Source organism: Eucyclogobius newberryi, unplaced genomic scaffold (genome assembly GCF_026437365.1).
Source record: "Eucyclogobius newberryi isolate DKJ021-1_F unplaced genomic scaffold, fEucNew1.0.hap1 SCAF_20, whole genome shotgun sequence".
In the NCBI taxonomy this organism is placed as follows: Eukaryota; Metazoa; Chordata; class Actinopteri; order Gobiiformes; family Gobiidae; genus Eucyclogobius; species Eucyclogobius newberryi.
In genome coordinates, this window is record NW_027315835.1 from 3,275,804 (window position 1) to 3,302,462 (window position 26,659).

Consider the following 26,659-nt stretch of genomic DNA (forward strand, 5'->3'; position numbering starts at 1 on the left):
GAGGCACACGAGGAGGCACACGAGGAGACACACGAGGAGACACACGAGGAGACGCATGAGGAGACGCACATGAGACACACATGAGACAAACGAGGAGACACATAAGGAGACGCACGAGGAGACACATGAGACACACATTAGACACACGAGGAGACGCACGAGGAGACACACATGAGACACACATGAGACACACGAGGAGACACACGAGGAGACGCACGAGGAGACACACATGAGACACACGAGGAGACGCATGAGGAGACGCATGAGGAGACACACATGAGACACACATGAGACACACGAGGAGACGCATGAGGAGACGCACGAGGAGACACAAGAGACACATGAGACACACATGAGACACACGAGGAGACACACGAGGAGACAAACATGAGACACAAATGAGACACACATAAGACACACGAGGAGACACACAAGGAGACACACATGAGACACACATGAGACACACGGGACACATGAGGAGACAAACATGAGACACACATGAGACACACATGAGACACACGAGGAGACGCACGAGGAGACGCACAAGGAGACACACGAGGAGACACATGAGACACACGAGGAGACACACATGAGACACATGAGACGATCGAGGAGACACACGAGGAGACACACGAGGAGGCACACGAGGAGACACACGATGAGACACACATGAGACACACATGAGACACACGAGGAGACACACGAGGAGACACACGAGGAGACACACATGAGACACACGAGGAGACACACGAGGAGACACATATGAGACACACGAGGAGACACACGAGGAGACGCACGAGGAGACGCACAAGCAGACGCACGAGGAGACACACGAGGAGACACACAATGAGACACACGAGGAGAATCACGAGGAGACACACATGAGACACACGAGGAGACACACGAGGAGACACACGAGGAGACACTCATGAGACACACATGAGACGCACGAGGAGACACACGAGGAGACACACAAGGAGACACGAGGAGACACACATGAGACACACATGAGACACACGAGGAGACACACGAGGAGGCACACGAGGAGACACACGAGGAGACACACGAGGGGACACGAGGAGACACACGAGGAGACACACATGAGACACACGAGGAGACACACATGAGACACACGAGGAGACACACGAGGAGGCACACGAGGAGGCACACGAGGAGACACACGAGGAGACACACGAGGAGACACACGAGGAGACGCATGAGGAGACGCACATGAGACACACATGAGACACACGAGGAGACACATAAGGAGACGCACGAGGAGACACATGAGACACACATTAGACACACGAGGAGACACACGAGGAGACGCACGAGGAGACACACATGAGACACACGAGGAGACGCATGAGGAGACGCATGAGGAGACACACATGAGACACACATGAGACACACGAGGAGACGCATGAGGAGACGCACGAGGAGACACAAGAGACACATGAGACACACATGAGACACACATAAGAAACACAAGGAGACACACGAGGAGACACACAAGGAGACACACATGAGACACACATGAGACACACGGGACACATGAGGAGACAAACATGAGACACACATGAGACACACTTGAGACACACGAGGAGACGCACGAGGAGACGCACGAGGAGACACACGAGGAGACACATGAGACACACGAGGAGACACACATGAGACACATGAGACGATCGAGGAGACGCACGAGGAAACACACGAGAAGGCACACATGAGACACACATGAGACGCACGAGGAGACACATATGAGACACACGAGGAGACACACATGAGACACACGAGGAGGCACACGAGGAGACACACGAGGAGACACACGAGGAGGCACACGAGGAGACACACGAGGAGACACACGAGGAGGCACACGAGGAGACACACGATGAGACACACATGAGACACACATGAGACACACGAGGAGACACACGAGGAGACACACATGAGACACACGAGGAGACACACGAGGAGACACACGAGGAGACACATATGAGACACACGAGGAGACACACGAGGAGACGCACGAGGAGACGCACAAGCAGACGCACGAGGAGACACACGAGGAGACACACAATGAGACACACGAGGAGAATCACGAGGAGACACACATGAGACACACGAGGAGACACACGAGGAGACACACGAGGAGACACACATGAGACACACATGAGACGCACGAGGAGACACACGAGGAGACACACGAGGAGACACGAGGAGACACACATGAGACACACGAGGAGACACACGAGAAGACACACGAGGAGACACACATGAGACGCACGAGGAGACACACGAGGAGACACACGAGGAGACACACATGAGACACACATGAGACACACGAGAGACACACGAGGAGGCACACGAGGAGGCACACGAGGAGGCACAAGAGGAGACACACATGAGACACACATGAGACACACGAGAGACACACAAAAAGACACACGAGGAGGCACACGAGGAGACACACGAGGAGACACACATGAGACACACATGAGACACACGAGGAGACACACGAGGAGACACACGAGGAGGCACACGAGGAGACACACGATGAGACACACATGAGACACACGAGGAGACACACGAGGAGACACACGATGAGACAAACATTAGACACACGAGGAGACACAAGAGGAGACACACGAGGAGACACACGAGGAGACACACATGAGACAAACATTAGACACACGAGGAGACACACGAGGAGACACACGAGGAGACACACATGAGACACACGAGGAGACACACGAGGAGACACACGAGGAGGCACACGAGGAGGCACACGAGGAGACACACGAGGAGACACACATGAGACACACATGAGACACACATGAGACACACATGAGACACACAAGGAGACGCATGAGGAGACGCACGAGGAGACACAAGAGACACACTAGACACACATGAGACACACGAGGAGACACACGAGGAGACAAACATGAGACACAATTGAGACACACATAAGACACACGAGGAGACACACGAGGAGACACACATGACACACACATGAGACACACATGAGACACACATGAGACACACGAGACACACGAGAAGACAAACATGAGACACACATGAGACACAAATGAGACACACGAGGAGACGCATGAGGAGACGCACGAGGAGACACCAGAGACACATGAGACACACATGAGACACACGAGGAGACACACGAGGAGACAAACATGAGACACAATTGAGACACACATAAGACACACGAGGAGACACACGAGGAGACACACATGACACACACATGAGACACACATGAGACACACGAGACACACGAGGAGACAAACATGAGACACACATGAGACACAAATGAGACACACGAGGAGACGCACGAGGAGACATACAAGGAGACACACGAGGAGACACACATGAGACACACGAGGAGACACACATGAGACACACGAGGAGACACACATGAGACACATGAGACGCACGAGGAGACGCACGAGGAGACATACGAGGAGACACACGAGGAGACACACATGAGACACACGAGGAGACACACATGAGACACATGAGACGCACAGGGAGACGCACGAGGAAACACACGAGGAGGCACACATGAGACACACATGAGACGCACGAGGAGACACATATGAGACACACGAGGAGATACACGAGGAGACGCACGAGGAGACGCACGAGGAGACGCACGAGGAGACACACGAGGAGACACATATGAGACACACGAGGAGACGCACGAGGAGACGCACGAGGAGACTCACGAGGAGAGGCACGAGGAGATGCACGAGGAGACACACGAGAAGACACACAATGAGACACACGAGGAGACACACGAGGAGACACACGAGGAGACATATGAGGAGACGCACGAGGAGACACAGGAGACACATGAGACACACATGAGACACACATGAGACACACGAGGAGACGCACGAGGAGACACACGAGGAGACACACATGAGATACACGAGGAGACACACATGAGACACACGAGGATACGCATGAGGAGACGCATGAGGAGACACACATGAGACACACATGAGACACACATGAGACACACGAGGAGACGCATGAGGAGACGCACGAGGAGACACAAGAGACACATGAGACACACATGAGACACACGAGGAGACACACGAGGAGACAAACATGAGACACAAATGAGACACACATGAGACACACAAGGAGGCACACGAGGAGACACATGAGGAGACACACGAGGAGACACACATGAGACGCACGAGGAGACACACGAGGAGACACACGAGGAGACACACGAGGAGGCACACGAGGAGGCACACGAGGAGGCACACGAGGAGACACACGATGAGACACACATGAGACACACGAGGAGACACACATAGACACACATGAGACACACGAGAGACACACAAGGAGACACACGAGGAGTCACACGAGGAGACACACAAGGAGACACACGAGGAGACACACATGAGACACACATGAGACACACAAGGAGACACACGAGGAGACACACGAGGAGACACATGAGGAGACACACGAGGAGACACACATGAGACACACGAGGAGACACACGAGGAGACACACAAGGAGACACACGAGGAGACACACATGAGACACACATGAGACGCACTAGGAGACACACGAGGAGACAAACAAGGAGACACACGATGAGACACACGAGGAGACACACGATGAGACACACGATGAGACACACGAGGAGACACACAAGGAGAAACACATGAGACACACGAGGAGGCACACGAGGAGACACACGAGGAGACACACGAGGAGGCACACGAGGAGACACACGAGGAGACACACGAGGAGGCACACGAGGAGACACACGATGAGACACACATGAGACACACATGAGACACACGAGGAGACACACGAGGAGACACACATGAGACACACGAGGAGACACACGAGGAGACACACGAGGAGACACATATGAGACACACGAGGAGACACACGAGGAGACGCACGAGGAGACGCACAAGCAGACGCACGAGGAGACACACGAGGAGACACACAATGAGACACACGAGGAGAATCACGAGGAGACACACATGAGACACACGAGGAGACACACGAGGAGACACACGAGGAGACACACATGAGACACACATGAGACGCACGAGGAGACACACGAGGAGACACACGAGGAGACACGAGGAGACACACATGAGACACACGAGGAGACACACGAGAAGACACACGAGGAGACACACATGAGACGCACGAGGAGACACACGAGGAGACACACGAGGAGACACACATGAGACACACATGAGACACACGAGAGACACACGAGGAGGCACACGAGGAGGCACACGAGGAGGCACAAGAGGAGACACACATGAGACACACATGAGACACACGAGAGACACACAAAAAGACACACGAGGAGGCACACGAGGAGACACACGAGGAGACACACATGAGACACACATGAGACACACGAGGAGACACACGAGGAGACACACGAGGAGGCACACGAGGAGACACACGATGAGACACACATGAGACACACGAGGAGACACACGAGGAGACACACGATGAGACAAACATTAGACACACGAGGAGACACAAGAGGAGACACACGAGGAGACACACGAGGAGACACACATGAGACAAACATTAGACACACGAGGAGACACACGAGGAGACACACGAGGAGACACACATGAGACACACGAGGAGACACACGAGGAGACACACGAGGAGGCACACGAGGAGGCACACGAGGAGACACACGAGGAGACACACATGAGACACACATGAGACACACATGAGACACACATGAGACACACAAGGAGACGCATGAGGAGACGCACGAGGAGACACAAGAGACACATGAGACACACATGAGACACACGAGGAGACACACGAGGAGACAAACATGAGACACAATTGAGACACACATAAGACACACGAGGAGACACACGAGGAGACACACATGACACACACATGAGACACACATGAGACACACATGAGACACACGAGACACACGAGAAGACAAACATGAGACACACATGAGACACAAATGAGACACACGAGGAGACGCATGAGGAGACGCACGAGGAGACACCAGAGACACATGAGACACACATGAGACACACGAGGAGACACACGAGGAGACAAACATGAGACACAATTGAGACACACATAAGACACACGAGGAGACACACGAGGAGACACACATGACACACACATGAGACACACATGAGACACACGAGACACACGAGGAGACAAACATGAGACACACATGAGACACAAATGAGACACACGAGGAGACGCACGAGGAGACATACAAGGAGACACACGAGGAGACACACATGAGACACACGAGGAGACACACATGAGACACACGAGGAGACACACATGAGACACATGAGACGCACGAGGAGACGCACGAGGAGACATACGAGGAGACACACGAGGAGACACACATGAGACACACGAGGAGACACACATGAGACACATGAGACGCACAGGGAGACGCACGAGGAAACACACGAGGAGGCACACATGAGACACACATGAGACGCACGAGGAGACACATATGAGACACACGAGGAGATACACGAGGAGACGCACGAGGAGACGCACGAGGAGACGCACGAGGAGACACACGAGGAGACACATATGAGACACACGAGGAGACGCACGAGGAGACGCACGAGGAGACTCACGAGGAGAGGCACGAGGAGATGCACGAGGAGACACACGAGAAGACACACAATGAGACACACGAGGAGACACACGAGGAGACACACGAGGAGACATATGAGGAGACGCACGAGGAGACACAGGAGACACATGAGACACACATGAGACACACATGAGACACACGAGGAGACGCACGAGGAGACACACGAGGAGACACACATGAGATACACGAGGAGACACACATGAGACACACGAGGATACGCATGAGGAGACGCATGAGGAGACACACATGAGACACACATGAGACACACATGAGACACACGAGGAGACGCATGAGGAGACGCACGAGGAGACACAAGAGACACATGAGACACACATGAGACACACGAGGAGACACACGAGGAGACAAACATGAGACACAAATGAGACACACATGAGACACACAAGGAGGCACACGAGGAGACACATGAGGAGACACACGAGGAGACACACATGAGACGCACGAGGAGACACACGAGGAGACACACGAGGAGACACACGAGGAGGCACACGAGGAGGCACACGAGGAGGCACACGAGGAGACACACGATGAGACACACATGAGACACACGAGGAGACACACATAGACACACATGAGACACACGAGAGACACACAAGGAGACACACGAGGAGTCACACGAGGAGACACACAAGGAGACACACGAGGAGACACACATGAGACACACATGAGACACACAAGGAGACACACGAGGAGACACACGAGGAGACACATGAGGAGACACACGAGGAGACACACATGAGACACACGAGGAGACACACGAGGAGACACACAAGGAGACACACGAGGAGACACACATGAGACACACATGAGACGCACTAGGAGACACACGAGGAGACAAACGAGGAGACACACGATGAGACACACGAGGAGACACACGATGAGACACACGATGAGACACACGAGGAGACACACGAGGAGAAACACGAGGAGACACACGAGGAGACACACAAGGAGACACACGAGGAGACACACGAGGAGACACACATGAGACACACGAGGAGACACACATGAGACACACATGAGCCACACGAGGAGACACACGAGGAGGCACACGAGGAGGCACACGAGGAGGCACACGAGGAGACGCACGAGGAGACGCACGAGGAGACGCACGAGGAGACACATGAGACACACATGAGACACATGAGGAGACACACGAGGAGACGCACGAGGAGACACACGAGGAGACACACATGAGACACACGAGGAGACACATGAGGAGACGCATGAGGAGACACACATGAGACACACGAGGAGACGCATGAGGAGACGCACGAGGAGACACAAGAGACACAAGAGACACATGAGACACACGAGGAGACAAACATGAGACACAAATGAGACACACATGAGACACACGAGGAGACACACGAGGAGACAAACGAGGAGACACACATGAGACACATATGAGACACACATGAGACACACATGAGACACACAAGGAGACACACGAGGAGACAAACATGAGACACACATGAGACACACATGAGACACACGAGGAGACGCACGAGGAGACACACGAGGAAACACACGAGGAAACACACGAGGAGACACATGAGGAGAGACATGAGACGCACGAGGAAACACACGAGGAAACACACGAGGAGGCACACATGAGACACACGAGGAGACACACGAGGAGACGCACGAGGAGACGCACGAGGAGACGCACGAGGAGACACACGAGGAGACACACAAGGAGACACACGAGGAGACACACAATGAGACACACGAGGAGACACACGAGGAGGCACACATGAGACACACGAGGAGACACACGAGGAGACACACGAGGAGACACACATGAGACACACGAGGAGACAAACATGAGACACATGAGACGCATGAGGAGACGCACGAGGAAACACACGAGGAGGCACACATGAGACACACATGAGACGCACGAGGAGACACATATGAGACACACGAGGAGATACACGAGGAGACGCACGAGGAGACGCACAAGGAGACGCACGAGGAGACACACGAGGAGACACATATGAGACACATGAGGAGACACACGAGGAGACGCACGAGGAGACGCACGAGGAGACACACGAGGAGACACACAATGAGACACACGAGGAGACACACATGAGACACACGAGGAGACACACGAGGAGACACACATGAGGAGACGCACGAGGAGACGCACGAGGAGACGCACGAGGAGACACACGAGGAGACACACGAGGAGACACACGAGGAGACACATATGAGACACACGAGGAGACACACGAGGAGACGCACGAGGAGACGCACGAGGAGACGCACGAGGAGACAAACGAGGAGACACACGAGGAGACACACAATGAGACACACGAGGAGACACACATGCGACACACGAGGAGACGCACGAGGAGACGCACGAGGAGACGCACGAGGAGACGCACGAGGAGACACACGAGGAGGCACACGAGGAGGCACACGAGGAGACACACGAGGAGACACACGAGGAGACACACATGAGACACAAATGAGACACACGAGAGACACACGAGGAGGCACAAGAGGAGGCACACGAGGAGACACACGATGAGACACACATGAGACACACGAGGAGACACACGAGGAGACACACGAGGAGACACACATGAGACACACATGAGACACACATGAGACACACGAGAGACACACAAGGAGACACACATGAGACACACGAGGAGACACACGAGGAGGCACACGAGGAGACAAACGATGAGACACACATGAGACACACGAGGAGACACACGAGGAGACACACGAGGAGACACACGAGGAGACACACATGAGACACACGAGGAGACACACGTGAGACACACGAGGAGACACACGAGGAGACACACGAGGAGACATATGAGGAGACGCACGAGGAGACACATGAGACACATGAGACACACATGAGACACACATGAGACACACGAGGAGACGCACGAGGAGACACACGAGGAGACACACATGAGACACACGAGGAGACACACATGAGACACACGAGGAGACGCATGAGGAGACGCATGAGGAGACACACATGAGACACACATGAGACACACATGAGACACACGAGGAGACGCATGAGGAGATGCACGAGGAGACACAAGAGACACATGAGACACACATGAGACACACGAGGAGACACACGAGGAGATACACATGAGACACAAATGAGACACACATGAGACACACGAGGAGACACACGAGGAGACAAACGAGGAGACAAACATGAGACACACATGAGACTCACGAGACACACGAGGAGACACACGAGGAGACAAACGAGGAGACAAACATGAGACACACATGAGACTCACGAGGAGACGCACGAGGAGACACACTAGACACACGAGGAAACACACGAGGAAACACACGAGGAGACACACGAGGAGACACATGAGACGCACGAGGAGACGCACGAGGAGACACACGAGGAGACACACGAGGAGACACACAATGAGACACACGAGGAGACACACATGAGACACACGAGGAGACACACGAGGAGACACACGAGGAGACACACGAGAGACACACAAAGAGATACACGAGGAGTCACACGAGGAGACACACAAGGAGACACACGAGGAGACACACATGCGACACACGAGGAGACGCACGAGGAGACGCACGAGGAGACGCACGAGGAGACGCACGAGGAGACACACGAGGAGGCACACGAGGAGGCACACGAGGAGACACACATGAGACACACGAGGAGACACACAATGAGACACACGAGGAGACACACATGAGACACACGAGGAGACACACGAGGAGACACACGAGGAGACACACGAGGAGACACACGAGAGACACACAAAGAGATACACGAGGAGTCACACGAGGAGACACACAAGGAGACACACGAGAAGACACACATGAGACACACATGAGACACACGAGGAGACACACGAGGAGACACACGAGGAGACACACATGAGACACACATGAGACACACGAGGTGACACACGAGGAGACACACGAGGAGACACATGTGAGACACACGAGGAGACACACGAGGAGACACACATGAGACACACATGAGACGCACGAGGAGACACACGAGGAGACACACGAGGAGACACACAATGAGACACACGAGGAGACACACAAGGAGACACACATGAGACACACGAGGAGACACACAAGGAGACACACGAGGAGACACACATGAGACACACATGAGACGCACTAGGAGACACACGAGGAGACACACGAGGAGACACACGATGAGACACACGAGGAGACACACGATGAGACACACATGAGACACACATGAGACACACGAGGAGACACACGAGGAGGCACACGAGGAGGCACACGAGGAGACACACGAGGAGACACACGAGGAGACACACATGAGACACACGAGGAGACACACATGAGACACACATGAGACACACGAGGAGACACACGAGGAGACACACGAGGAGACACACGAGGAGACACACATGAGACACACGAGGAGACGCATGAGGAGACGCACGAGGAGACACAAGAGACACATGAGACACACGAGGAGACAAACATGAGACACAAATGAGACACACGAGGAGACACACGAGGAGACACACGAGGAGACACACATGAGACACACATGAGACACACATGAGACACACATGAGACACACGAGGAGACACACGAGGAGACAAACATGAGACACACATGAGACACACGAGGAGACGCACGAGGAAACACACGAGGAAACACACGAGGAGACACACGAGGAGAGACATGAGACGCATGAGGAAACACACGAGGAAACACACGAGGAGGCACACATGAGACACACGAGGAGACACACGAGGAGACGCACGAGGAGACACACGAGGAGACGCACGAGGAGACGCACGAGGAGACGCACGAGGAGACACACAAGGAGACACACGAGGAGACACACAATGAGACACACGAGGAGACACACGAGGAGGCACACAATGAGACACACGAGGAGACAGACGAGGAGACACACATGACACACACGAGGAGACACACGAGGAGACACACGAGGAGACACATGAGGAGACGCACGAGGAGACGCACGAGGAGACACACGAGGAGACACACAATGAGACACACGAGGAGACACACATGAGACACACGAGGAGACACACGAGGAGACACACATGAGGAGACGCACGAGGAGACGCACGAGGAGACGCACGAGGAGACACACGAGGAGACACATATGAGACACACGAGGAGACACACGAGGAGACGCACGAGGAGACGCACGAGGAGACGCACGAGGAGACGCACGAGGAGACAAACGAGGAGACACACGAGGAGACACACAATGAGACACACGAGGAGACACACATGCGACACACGAGGAGACGCACGAGGAGACGCACGAGGAGACGCACGAGGAGACGCACGAGGAGACACACGAGGAGGCACACGAGGAGGCACACGAGGAGACACACATGAGACACACGAGGAGACACACGAGGAGACACACATGAGACACACATGAGACACACGAGAGACACACGAGGAGGCACAAGAGGAGGCACACGAGGAGACACACGATGAGACACACATGAGACACACGAGGAGACACACGAGGAGACACACGAGGAGACACACATGAGACACACATGAGACACACATGAGACACACGAGAGACACACAAGGAGACACACATGAGACACACGAGGAGACACACGAGGAGGCACACGAGGAGACAAACGATGAGACACACATGAGACACACGAGGAGACACACGAGGAGACACACGAGGAGACACACGAGGAGACACACATGAGACACACGAGGAGACACACGTGAGACACACGAGGAGACACACGAGGAGACACACGAGGAGACATATGAGGAGACGCACGAGGAGACACATGAGACACATGAGACACACATGAGACACACATGAGACACACGAGGAGACGCACGAGGAGACACACGAGGAGACACACATGAGACACACGAGGAGACACACATGAGACACACGAGGAGACGCATGAGGAGACGCATGAGGAGACACACATGAGACACACATGAGACACACATGAGACACACGAGGAGACGCATGAGGAGATGCACGAGGAGACACAAGAGACACATGAGACACACATGAGACACACGAGGAGACACACGAGGAGATACACATGAGACACAAATGAGACACACATGAGACACACGAGGAGACACACGAGGAGACAAACGAGGAGACAAACATGAGACACACATGAGACTCACGAGACACACGAGGAGACACACGAGGAGACAAACGAGGAGACAAACATGAGACACACATGAGACTCACGAGGAGACGCACGAGGAGACACACTAGACACACGAGGAAACACACGAGGAAACACACGAGGAGACACACGAGGAGACACATGAGACGCACGAGGAGACGCACGAGGAGACACACGAGGAGACACACGAGGAGACACACAATGAGACACACGAGGAGACACACATGAGACACACGAGCAGACACACGAGGAGACACACGAGGAGACACACGAGGAGACACACGAGAGACACACAAAGAGATACACGAGGAGTCACACGAGGACACACAAGGAGACACACGAGAAGACACACATGAGACACACATGAGACACACGAGGAGACACACGAGGAGACACACGAGGAGACACACATGAGACACACATGAGACACACGAGGAGACACACGAGGAGACACACGAGGAGACACATGTGAGACACACGAGGAGACACACGAGGAGACACACATGAGACACACATGAGACGCACGAGGAGACACACGAGGAGACACACGAGGAGACACACAATGAGACACACGAGGAGACACACAAGGAGACACACATGAGACACACGAGGAGACACACAAGGAGACACACGAGGAGACACACATGAGACACACATGAGACGCACTAGGAGACACACGAGGAGACACACGAGGAGACACACGATGAGACACACGAGGAGACACACGATGAGACACACATGAGACACACATGAGACACACGAGGAGACACACGAGGAGGCACACGAGGAGGCACACGAGGAGACACACGAGGAGACACACGAGGAGACACACATGATACACACGAGGAGACACACATGAGACACACATGAGACACACAAGGAGACACACGAGGAGACACACGAGGAGACACACATGAGACACACGAGGAGACGCATGAGGAGACGCACGAGGAGACACAAGAGACCCATGAGACACACGAGGAGACAAACATGAGACACAAATGAGACACACGAGGAGACACACGAGGAGACACACGAGGAGACACACATGAGACACACATGAGACACACATGAGACACACATGAGACACACGAGGAGACACACGAGGAGACAAACATGAGACACACATGAGACACACGAGGAGACGCACGAGGAAACACACGAGGAAACACACGAGGAGACACACATGAGACACACGAGGAGACACACGAGGAGACGCACGAGGAGACGCACGAGGAGACGCACGAGGAGACGCACGAGGAGACGCACGAGGAGACACACAAGGAGACACACGAGGAGACACACAATGAGACACACGAGGAGACACACGAGGAGGCACACAATGAGACACACGAGGAGACAGACGAGGAGACACACATGACACACACGAGGAGACACACGAGGAGACACACGAGGAGACACATGAGGAGACACACATGAGACACACGAGGAGACACACGAGGAGACATACATGAGACACACGAGGAGACACACGAGGAGACACACATGAGACACACATGAGACGCACGAGGAGACTCATACAATGAGACACACGAGGAGACACACGAGGAGACACACGAGGAGACACACGAGGAGACACACATGAGACACACGAGGAGGCACACGAGGAGACACACGAGGAGACACACGAGGAGGCACACGAGGAGACACACGAGGAGACACACGAGGAGGCACACATGAGACACACTTGGAGACACACGAGGAGACACACGAGGAGACACACGAGGAGGCACACGAGGAGACACACGATGAGACACACATGAGACACACGAGGAGACACACGAGGAGACACACATGAGACACACATGAGACACACATGAGACACACGAGAGACACACGAGGAGGCACACATGAGACACACGAGGAGACACACGAGGAGACGCACGAGGAGACGCACGAGGAGACGCACGAGGAGACGCACGAGGAGACACACGAGGAGACAAACAAGGAGACACACGAGGAGACACACAATGAGACACACGAGGAGACACACGAGGAGGCACACATGAGACACACGAGGAGACACACGAGGAGACACACGAGGAGACACACATGAGACACACATGAGACGCACGAGGAGACACACGAGGAGACACACGAGGAGACACACGAGGAGACACACAATGAGACACACGAGGAGACACACGAGGAGACACACATGAGACATACGAGGAGACACACGAGGAGACACATGAGGAGACACACATGAGACACACATGAGACGCACGAGGAGACACACGAGGAGACACACGAGGAGACACACGATGAGACACACAAGGAGACACACGATGAGACACACATGAGACACACATGAGACACACGAGGAGACACACGAGGAGGCACACGAGGAGACACACGAGGAGACACACGAGGAGACAAACGAGGAGACACACATGAGACACACGAAGAGACACACATGAGACACACATGAGACACACGAGGAGACACACGAGGAGGCACACGAGGAGGCACACGAGGAGACACACGAGGAGACACACGAGGAGACGCATGAGGAGACGCACGAGGAGACACATGAGACACACATGAGACACACGAGGAGACACACGAGGAGACGCACGAGGAGACACACGAGGAGACACACATAAGACACACGAGGAGACGCATGAGGAGAAACACATGAGACACACATGAGACACACGAGGAGACGCATGAGGAGACGCACGAGGAGACACAAGAGACACATGAGACACACATGAGACACACGAGGAGACACACGAGGAGACAAACATGAGACACAAATGAGACACACAAGACACACGAGGAGACACACGAGGAGACACACATGAGACACACATGAGACACACATGAGACACACATGAGACACACGGGACACACGAGGAGACAAACATGAGACACACTCGAGACACACATGAGACACACGAGGAGACGCACGAGGAGACGCACGAGGAGTCACACGAGGAGACACATGAGACACACGAGGAGACACACATGAGACACATGAGACACACGAGGAGGCACATATGAGACACACATGAGACGCACATGAGACGCACGAGGAGACACATATGAGACACGAGGAGACACACATGAGACACACATGAGACACAAGAGGAGACACACGAGGAGACACACGAGGAGACACACGAGGAGACAAACGAGGAGACACACGAGGAGGCAAACGAGGAGACACACGATGAGACACACATGAGACACGCATGAGACACACGAGGAGACACACGAGGAGACCCACATGAGACACACGAGGAGACACACGAGGAGACACACGAGGAGACACATATGAGACACACGAGGAGACACATATGAGACACACGAGGAGACACACAATGAGACACACGAGGAGAATCACGAGGAGACACACATGAGACACACGAGGAGACACACGAGGAGACACACATGAGACACACATGAGACGCACGAGGAGACACACGAGGAGACACACGAGGAGACACGAGGAGACACACATGAGACACACGAGGAGACACACGAGGAGACACACGAGGAGACACACATGAGACACACATGAGACACACGAGAGACACACGAGGAGGCACACGAGGAGGCACACGAGGAGGCACACGAGGAGACACACATGAGACACACATGAGACACACGAGAGACACACAAGAAGACACACAAGAAGACACACGAGGAGGCACACGAGGAGACATACGAGGAGACACACATGAGACACACATGAGACACACGAGGAGACACACGAGGAGACACACGAGGAGGCACACGAGGAGACACACGAGGAGACACACGATGAGACACACATGAGACACACATGAGACACACGAGGAGACGCACGAGGAGACGCACGAGGAGACGCACGAGGAGACGCACGAGGAGACACATGAGGAGACACACATGAGACACACGAGGAGACACACGATGAGACACACGAGGAGACACACGAGGAGACACACGATGAGACACACATGAGACACACATGAGACACACGAGGAGACACACGAGGAGACACACGAGGAGGCACACGAGGAGGCACACGAGGAGGCACACGAGGAGACACACGAGGAGACACACGAGGAGGCACACGAGGAGACACACGAGGAGACACACGAGGAGACACACATGAGACACACGAGGAGACACACGAGGAGACACACATGAGACACACATGAGACACACGAGAGACACACGAGGAGGCACACGAGGAGGCACACGAGGAGGCACACGAGGAGACACACGAGGAGACACACGAGGAGACACACGAGGAGGCACACGAGGAGACACACGAGGAGACACACGAGGAGACACACGAGGAGACACACATGAGACACACGAGGAGACAAACGAGGAGACACACGAGGAGACACACGAGGAGACACAGGAGGAGGCACACGAGGAGACACACATGAGACACACGAGGAGACACACGAGGAGACACACGAGGAGACACACGAGGAGGCACACGAGGAGACACACATGAGACACACGAGGAGACACACGAGGAGACACACGAGGAGACACACGAGGAGACACACAAGGAGACACACATGAGACACACGAGGAGACACACGAAGAGACACACGAGGAGACACACATGAGACACACGAGGAGACACACGAGGAGACACACATGAGACACACATGAGACACACGAGGAGACACACGAGGAAACACACATGAGACACACGAGGAGACACACGAGGAGACACACATGAGACACACGAGGAGACACACGAGGAGACACACATGAGACACACGAGGAGACACACGAGGAAACACACATGAGACACACGAGGAGACACACGAGGAGACACACGAGGAGACACACATGAGACACACGAGGAGACACACGAGGAGACACACGAGGAGACACACATGAGACACACGAGGAGACACACGAGGAGACACACGAGGAGACACACGAGGAGACACACATGAGACACACGAGGAGACACTTGAAGAGACACACGAGGAGACACACATGAGACACACGAGGAGACACACGAGGAGACACACATGAGACACACATGAGACACACATGAGACACACGAGGAGACACACGAGGAGACACACGAGGAAACACACATGAGACACACGAGGAGACACACGAGGAGACACACGAGGAGACACACATGAGACACACGAGGAGACACACGAGGAGACACACATGAGACACACGAGGAGACACACGAGGAGACACACGAGGAGACACACGAGGAGACACACAAGGAGACACACATGAGACACACGAGGAGACACACGAGGAGAGACACGAGGAGACACACGAGGAGACACACGAGGAGACACACAAGGAGACACACATGAGACACACGAGGAGACACACGAAGAGACACACGAGGAGACACACATGAGACACACGAGGAGACACACGAGGAGACACACATGAGACACACATGAGACACACGAGGAGACACACAAGGAGTCACACGAGGAAACACACATGAGACACACGAGGAGACACACGAGGAGACACACGAGGAGACACACATGAGACACACGAGGAAACACATATGAGACGCACGAGGAGACGCACGAGGAGACGCACGAGGAGACACACGAGGAGACACACAATGAGACACACGAGGAGACACACATGAGACACACATGAGACACACATGAGACACATGAGACACACGAGGAGACACACGAGGAGACAAACATGAGACACACATGAGACACACATGAGACACACGAGGAGACGCACGAGGAGACACACGAGGAGACAAATGAGACGCACGAGGAAACACATATGAGACGCACGAGGAGACGCACGAGGAGACACACGAGGAGACACACAATGAGACACACGAGGAGACACACATGAGACACACGAGGAGACACACAAGGACACACGAGGAGACACACATGAGACACACATGAGACGCACGAGGAGACACACGAGGAGACACACGAGGAGACACACAATGAGACACACGAGGAGACACACATGAGACACACAAGGAGACACACAAGGACACACGAGGAGACACACATGAGACACACATGAGACGCACGAGGAGACACACGAGGAGGCACACGAGGAGACACACGATGAGACACACATGAGACACACGAGGAGACACACGATGAGACACACATGAGACACACATGAGACACACGAGGAGACACACGAGGAGGCACACGAGGAGACACACGAGGAGACACACGAGGGGACACGAGGAGACACACGAGGAGACACACATGAGACACACGAGGAGACACACATGAGACACACGAGGAGACACACGAGGAGGCACACGAGGAGGCACACGAGGAGACACACGAGGAGACACACGAGGAGACACACGAGGAGACGCACATGAGACACACATGAGACACACGAGGAGACACATAAGGAGACGCACGAGGAGACACATGAGACACACATGAGACACACGAGGAGACACACGAGGAGACGCACGAGGAGACACACATGAGACACACGAGGAGACGCATGAGGAGACGCATGAGGAGACACACATGAGACACACATGAGACACACGAGGAGACGCATGAGGAGACGCACGAGGAGACACAAGAGACACATGAGACACACATGAGACACACGAGGAGACACACGAGGAGACAAACATGAGACACAAATGAGACACACATAAGACACACGAGGAGACACACGAGGAGACACACAAGGTGACACACATGAGACACACATGAGACGCACGAGGAGACACATATGAGACACACGAGGAGACACACATGAGACACTCATGAGACACACGAGGAGGCACACGAGGAGACACACGAGGAGACACACGAGGAGGCACACGAGGAGACACACGAGGAGACACACGAGGAGGCACACGAGGAGACACACGATGAGACACACATGAGACACACATGAGACACACGAGGAGACACACGAGGAGACACACGAGGAGACACACATGAGACACACGAGGAGACACACGAGGAGACACATATGAGACACACGAGGAGACACACGAGGAGACGCACGAGGAGACGCACAAGCAGACGCACGAGGAGACACACGAGGAGACACACAATGAGACACACGAGGAGAATCACGAGGAGACACACATGAGACACACGAGGAGACACACGAGGAGACACTCATGAGACACACATGAGACGCACGAGGAGACACACGAGGAGACACACAAGGAGACACGAGGAGACACACATGAGACACACATGAGAAACACGAGGAGACACACGAGGAGGCACACGAGGAGACACACGAGGAGACACACGAGGGGACACGAGGAGACACACGAGGAGACACACATGAGACACACGAGGAGACACACATGAGACACACGAGGAGACACACGAGGAGGCACACGAGGAGGCACACGAGGAGACACACGAGGAGACACACGAGGAGACACACGAGGAGACGCATGAGGAGACGCACATGAGACTCACATGAGACACACGAGGAGACACATAAGGAGACGCACGAGGAGACACATGAGACACACATTAGACACACGAGGAGACACACGAGGAGACGCACGAGGAGACACACATGAGACACACGAGGAGACGCATGAGGAGACGCATGAGGAGACACACATGAGACACACATGAGACACACGAGGAGACGCATGAGGAGACGCACGAGGAGACACAAGAGACACATGAGACACACATGAGACACACATAAGAAACACAAGGAGACACACGAGGAGACACACAAGGAGACACACATGAGACACACATGAGACACACGGGACACATGAGGAGACAAACATGAGACACACATGAGACACACTTGAGACACACGAGGAGACGCACGAGGAGACGCACGAGGAGACACACGAGGAGACACATGAGACACACGAGGAGACACACATGAGACACATGAGACGATCGAGGAGACGCACGAGGAAACACACGAGAAGGCACACATGAGACACACATGAGACGCACGAGGAGACACATATGAGACACACGAGGAGACACACATGAGACACACGAGGAGGCACACGAGGAGACACACGAGGAGACACACGAGGAGGCACACGAGGAGACACACGAGGAGACACACGAGGAGGCACACGAGGAGACACACGATGAGACACACATGAGACACACATGAGACACACGAGGAGACACACGAGGAGACACACGAGGAGACACACATGAGACACACGAGGAGACACACGAGGAGACACACGAGGAGACACATATGAGACACACGAGGAGACACACGAGGAGACGCACGAGGAGACGCACAAGCAGACGCACGAGGAGACACACGAGGAGACACACAATGAGACACACGAGGAGAATCACGAGGAGACACACATGAGACACACGAGGAGACACACGAGGAGACACACATGAGACACACATGAGACGCACGAGGAGACACACGAGGAGACACACGAGGAGACACGAGGAGACACACATGAGACACACGAGGAGACACACGAGAAGACACACGAGGAGACACACATGAGACGCACGAGGAGACACACGAGGAGACACACGAGGAGACACACATGAGACACACATGAGACACACGAGAGACACACGAGGAGGCACACGAGGAGGCACACGAGGAGGCACACGAGGAGGCACAAGAGGAGACACACATGAGACACACATGAGACACACGAGAGACACACAAAAAGACACACGAGGAGGCACACGAGGAGACACACGAGGAGACACACATGAGACACACATGAGACACACGAGGAGACACACGAGGAGACACACGAGGAGGCACACGAGGAGACACACGATGAGACACACATGAGACACACGAGGAGACACACGAGGAGACACACGATGAGACAAACATTAGACACACGAGGAGACACAAGAGGAGACACACGAGGAGACACACATGAGACAAACATTAGACACACGAGGAGACACACGAGGAGACACACGAGGAGACACACGAGGAGACACACATGAGACACACGAGGAGACACACGAGGAGACACACGAGGAGGAACACGAGGAGGCACACGAGGAGACACACGAGGAGACACACATGAGACACACATGAGACACACATGAGACACACAAGGAGACGCATGAGGAGACGCACGAGGAGACACAAGAGACACATGAGACACACATGAGACACACATGAGACACACGAGGAGACACACGAGGAGACAAACATGAGACACAATTGAGACACACATAAGACACACGAGGAGACACACGAGGAGACACACGATGAGACACACATGAGACACACATGAGACACACGAGGAGACACACGAGGAGACACACGAGGAGGCACACGAGGAGGCACACGAGGAGGCACACGAGGAGACACACGAGGAGACACACGAGGAGGCACACGAGGAGACACACGAGGAGACACACGAGGAGACACACGAGGAGACACACATGAGACACACGAGGATACACACGAGGAGACACACATGAGACACACATGAGACACACGAGAGACACACGAGGAGGCACACGAGGAGGCACACGAGGAGGCACACGAGGAGACACACGAGGAGACACACGAGGAGCCACACGAGGAGGCACACGAGGAGACACACGAGGAGACACACGAGGAGACACACATGAGACACACGAGGAGACAAACGAGGAGACACACGAGGAGACACACGAGGAGACACAGGAGGAGGCACACGAGGAGACACACATGAGACACACGAGGAGACACACGAGGAGACACACGAGGAGACACACGAGGAGGCACACGAGGAGACACACATGAGACACACGAGGAGACACACGAGGAGACACACGAGGAGACACACGAGGAGACACACAAGGAGACACACATGAGACACACGAGGAGACACACGAAGAGACACACGAGGAGACACACATGAGACACACGAGGAGACACACGAGGAGACACACATGAGACACACATGAGACACACGAGGAGACACACGAGGAGACACACGAGGAAACACACATGAGACACACGAGGAGACACACGAGGAGACACACATGAGACACACGAGGAGACACACGAGGAGACACACATGAGACACACGAGGAGACACACGAGGAAACACACATGAGACACACGAGGAGACACACGAGGAGACACACATGAGACACACGAGGAGACACACGAGGAGACACACGAGGAGACACACATGAGACACACGAGGAGACACACGAGGAGACACACGAGGAGACACACGAGGAGACACACATGAGACACACGAGGAGACACACGAAGAGACACACGAGGAGACACACATGAGACACACGAGGAGACACACGAGGAGACACACATGAGACACACATGAGACACACATGAGACACACGAGGAGACACACGAGGAGACACACGAGGAAACACACATGAGACACACGAGGAGACACACGAGGAGACACACGAGGAGACACACATGAGACACACGAGGAGACACACGAGGAGACACACATGAGACACACGAGGAGACACACGAGGAGACACACGAGGAGACACACGAGGAGACACACAAGGAGACACACATGAGACACACGAGGAGACACACGAGGAGAGACACGAGGAGACACACGAGGAGACACACGAGGAGACACACGAGGAGACACACAAGGAGACACACATGAGACACACGAGGAGACACACGAAGAGACACACGAGGAGACACACATGAGACACACGAGGAGACACACGAGGAGACACACATGAGACACACATGAGACACACGAGGAGACACACAAGGAGTCACACGAGGAAACACACATGAGACACACGAGGAGACACACGAGGAGACACACGAGGAGACACACATGAGACACACGAGGAAACACATATGAGACGCACGAGGAGACGCACGAGGAGACGCACGAGGAGACACACGAGGAGACACACGAGGAGACACACAATGAGACACACGAGGAGACACACATGAGACACACATGAGACACACATGAGACACATGAGACACACGAGGAGACACACGAGGAGACAAACATGAGACACACATGAGACACACATGAGACACACGAGGAGACGCACGAGGAGACACACGAGGGGACACATGAGACGCACGAGGAAACACATATGAGACGCACGAGGAGACGCACGAGGAGACACACGAGGAGACACACAATGAGACACACGAGGAGACACACATGAGACACACGAGGAGACACACAAGGACACACGAGGAGACACACATGAGACACACATGAGACGCACGAGGAGACACACGAGGAGACACACGAGGAGACACACAATGAGACACACGAGGAGACACACATGAGACACACGAGGAGACACACAAGGACACACGAGGAGACACACATGAGACACACATGAGACGCACGAGGAGACACACGAGGAGGCACACGAGGAGACACACGATGAGACACACATGAGACACACAAGGAGACACACGATGAGAAACACATGAGACACACATGAGACACACGAGGAGACACACGAGGAGGCACACGAGGAGACACACGAGGAGACACACGAGGGGACACGAGGAGACACACGAGGAGACACACATGAGACACACGAGGAGAAACACATGAGACACACGAGGAGACACACGAGGAGGCACACGAGGAGGCACACGAGGAGACACACGAGGAGACACACGAGGAGACACACGAGGAGACGCACATGAGACACACATGAGACACACGAGGAGACACATAAGGAGACGCACGAGGAGACACATGAGACACACATGAGACACACGAGGAGACACACGAGGAGACACACATGAGACACACGAGGAGACGCATGAGGAGACGCATGAGGAGACACACATGAGACACACATGAGACACACGAGGAGACGCATGAGGAGACGCACGAGGAGACACAAGAGACACATGAGACACACATGAGACACACGAGGAGACACACGAGGAGACAAACATGAGACACAAATGAGACACACATAAGACACACGAGGAGACACACGAGGAGACACACAAGGTGACACACATGAGACACACATGAGACGCACGAGGAGACACATATGAGACACACGAGGAGACACACATGAGACACTCATGAGACACACGAGGAGGCACACGAGGAGACACACGAGGAGACACACGAGGAGGCACACGAGGAGACACACGAGGAGACACACGAGGAGGCACACGAGGAGACACACGATGAGACACACATGAGACACACATGAGACACACGAGGAGACACACGAGGAGACACACGAGGAGACACACATGAGACACACGAGGAGACACACGAGGAGACACATATGAGACACACGAGGAGACACACGAGGAGACGCACGAGGAGACGCACAAGCAGACGCACGAGGAGACACACGAGGAGACACACAATGAGACACACGAGGAGAATCACGAGGAGACACACATGAGACACACGAGGAGACACACGAGGAGACACTCATGAGACACACATGAGACGCACGAGGAGACACACGAGGAGACACACAAGGAGACACGAGGAGACACACATGAGACACACATGAGACACACGAGGAGACACACGAGGAGGCACACGAGGAGACACACGAGGAGACACACGAGGGGACACGAGGAGACACACGAGGAGACACACATGAGACACACGAGGAGACACACATGAGACACACGAGGAGACACACGAGGAGGCACACGAGGAGGCACACGAGGAGACACACGAGGAGACACACGAGGAGACACACGAGGAGACGCACATGAGACTCACATGAGACACACGAGGAGACACATAAGGAGACGCACGAGGAGACACATGAGACACACATTAGACACACGAGGAGACACACGAGGAGACGCACGAGGAGACACACATGAGACACACGAGGAGACGCATGAGGAGACGCATGAGGAGACACACATGAGACACACATGAGACACACGAGGAGACGCATGAGGAGACGCACGAGGAGACACAAGAGACACATGAGACACACATGAGACACACATAAGAAACACAAGGAGACACACGAGGAGACACACAAGGAGACACACATGAGACACACATGAGACACACGGGACACATGAGGAGACAAACATGAGCCACACATGAGACACACTTGAGACACACGAGGAGACGCACGAGGAGACGCACGAGGAGACACACGAGGAGACACATGAGACACACGAGGAGACACACATGAGACACATGAGACGATCGAGGAGACGCACGAGGAAACACACGAGAAGGCACACATGAGACACACATGAGACGCACGAGGAGACACATATGAGACACACGAGGAGACACACATGAGACACACGAGGAGGCACACGAGGAGACACACGAGGAGACACACGAGGAGGCACACGAGGAGACACACGAGGAGACACACGAGGAGGCACACGAGGAGACACACGATGAGACACACATGAGACACACATGAGACACACGAGGAGACACACGAGGAGACACACGAGGAGACACACATGAGACACACGAGGAGACACACGAGGAGACACACGAGGAGACACATATGAGACACACGAGGAGACACACGAGGAGACGCACGAGGAGACGCACAAGCAGACGCACGAGGAGACACACGAGGAGACACACAATGAGACACACGAGGAGAATCACGAGGAGACACACATGAGACACACGAGGAGACACACGAGGAGACACACGAGGAGACACACATGAGACACACATGAGACGCACGAGGAGACACACGAGGAGACACACGAGGAGACACGAGGAGACACACATGAGACACACGAGGAGACACACGAGAAGACACACGAGGAGACACACATGAGACGCACGAGGAGACACACGAGGAGACACACATGAGACACACATGAG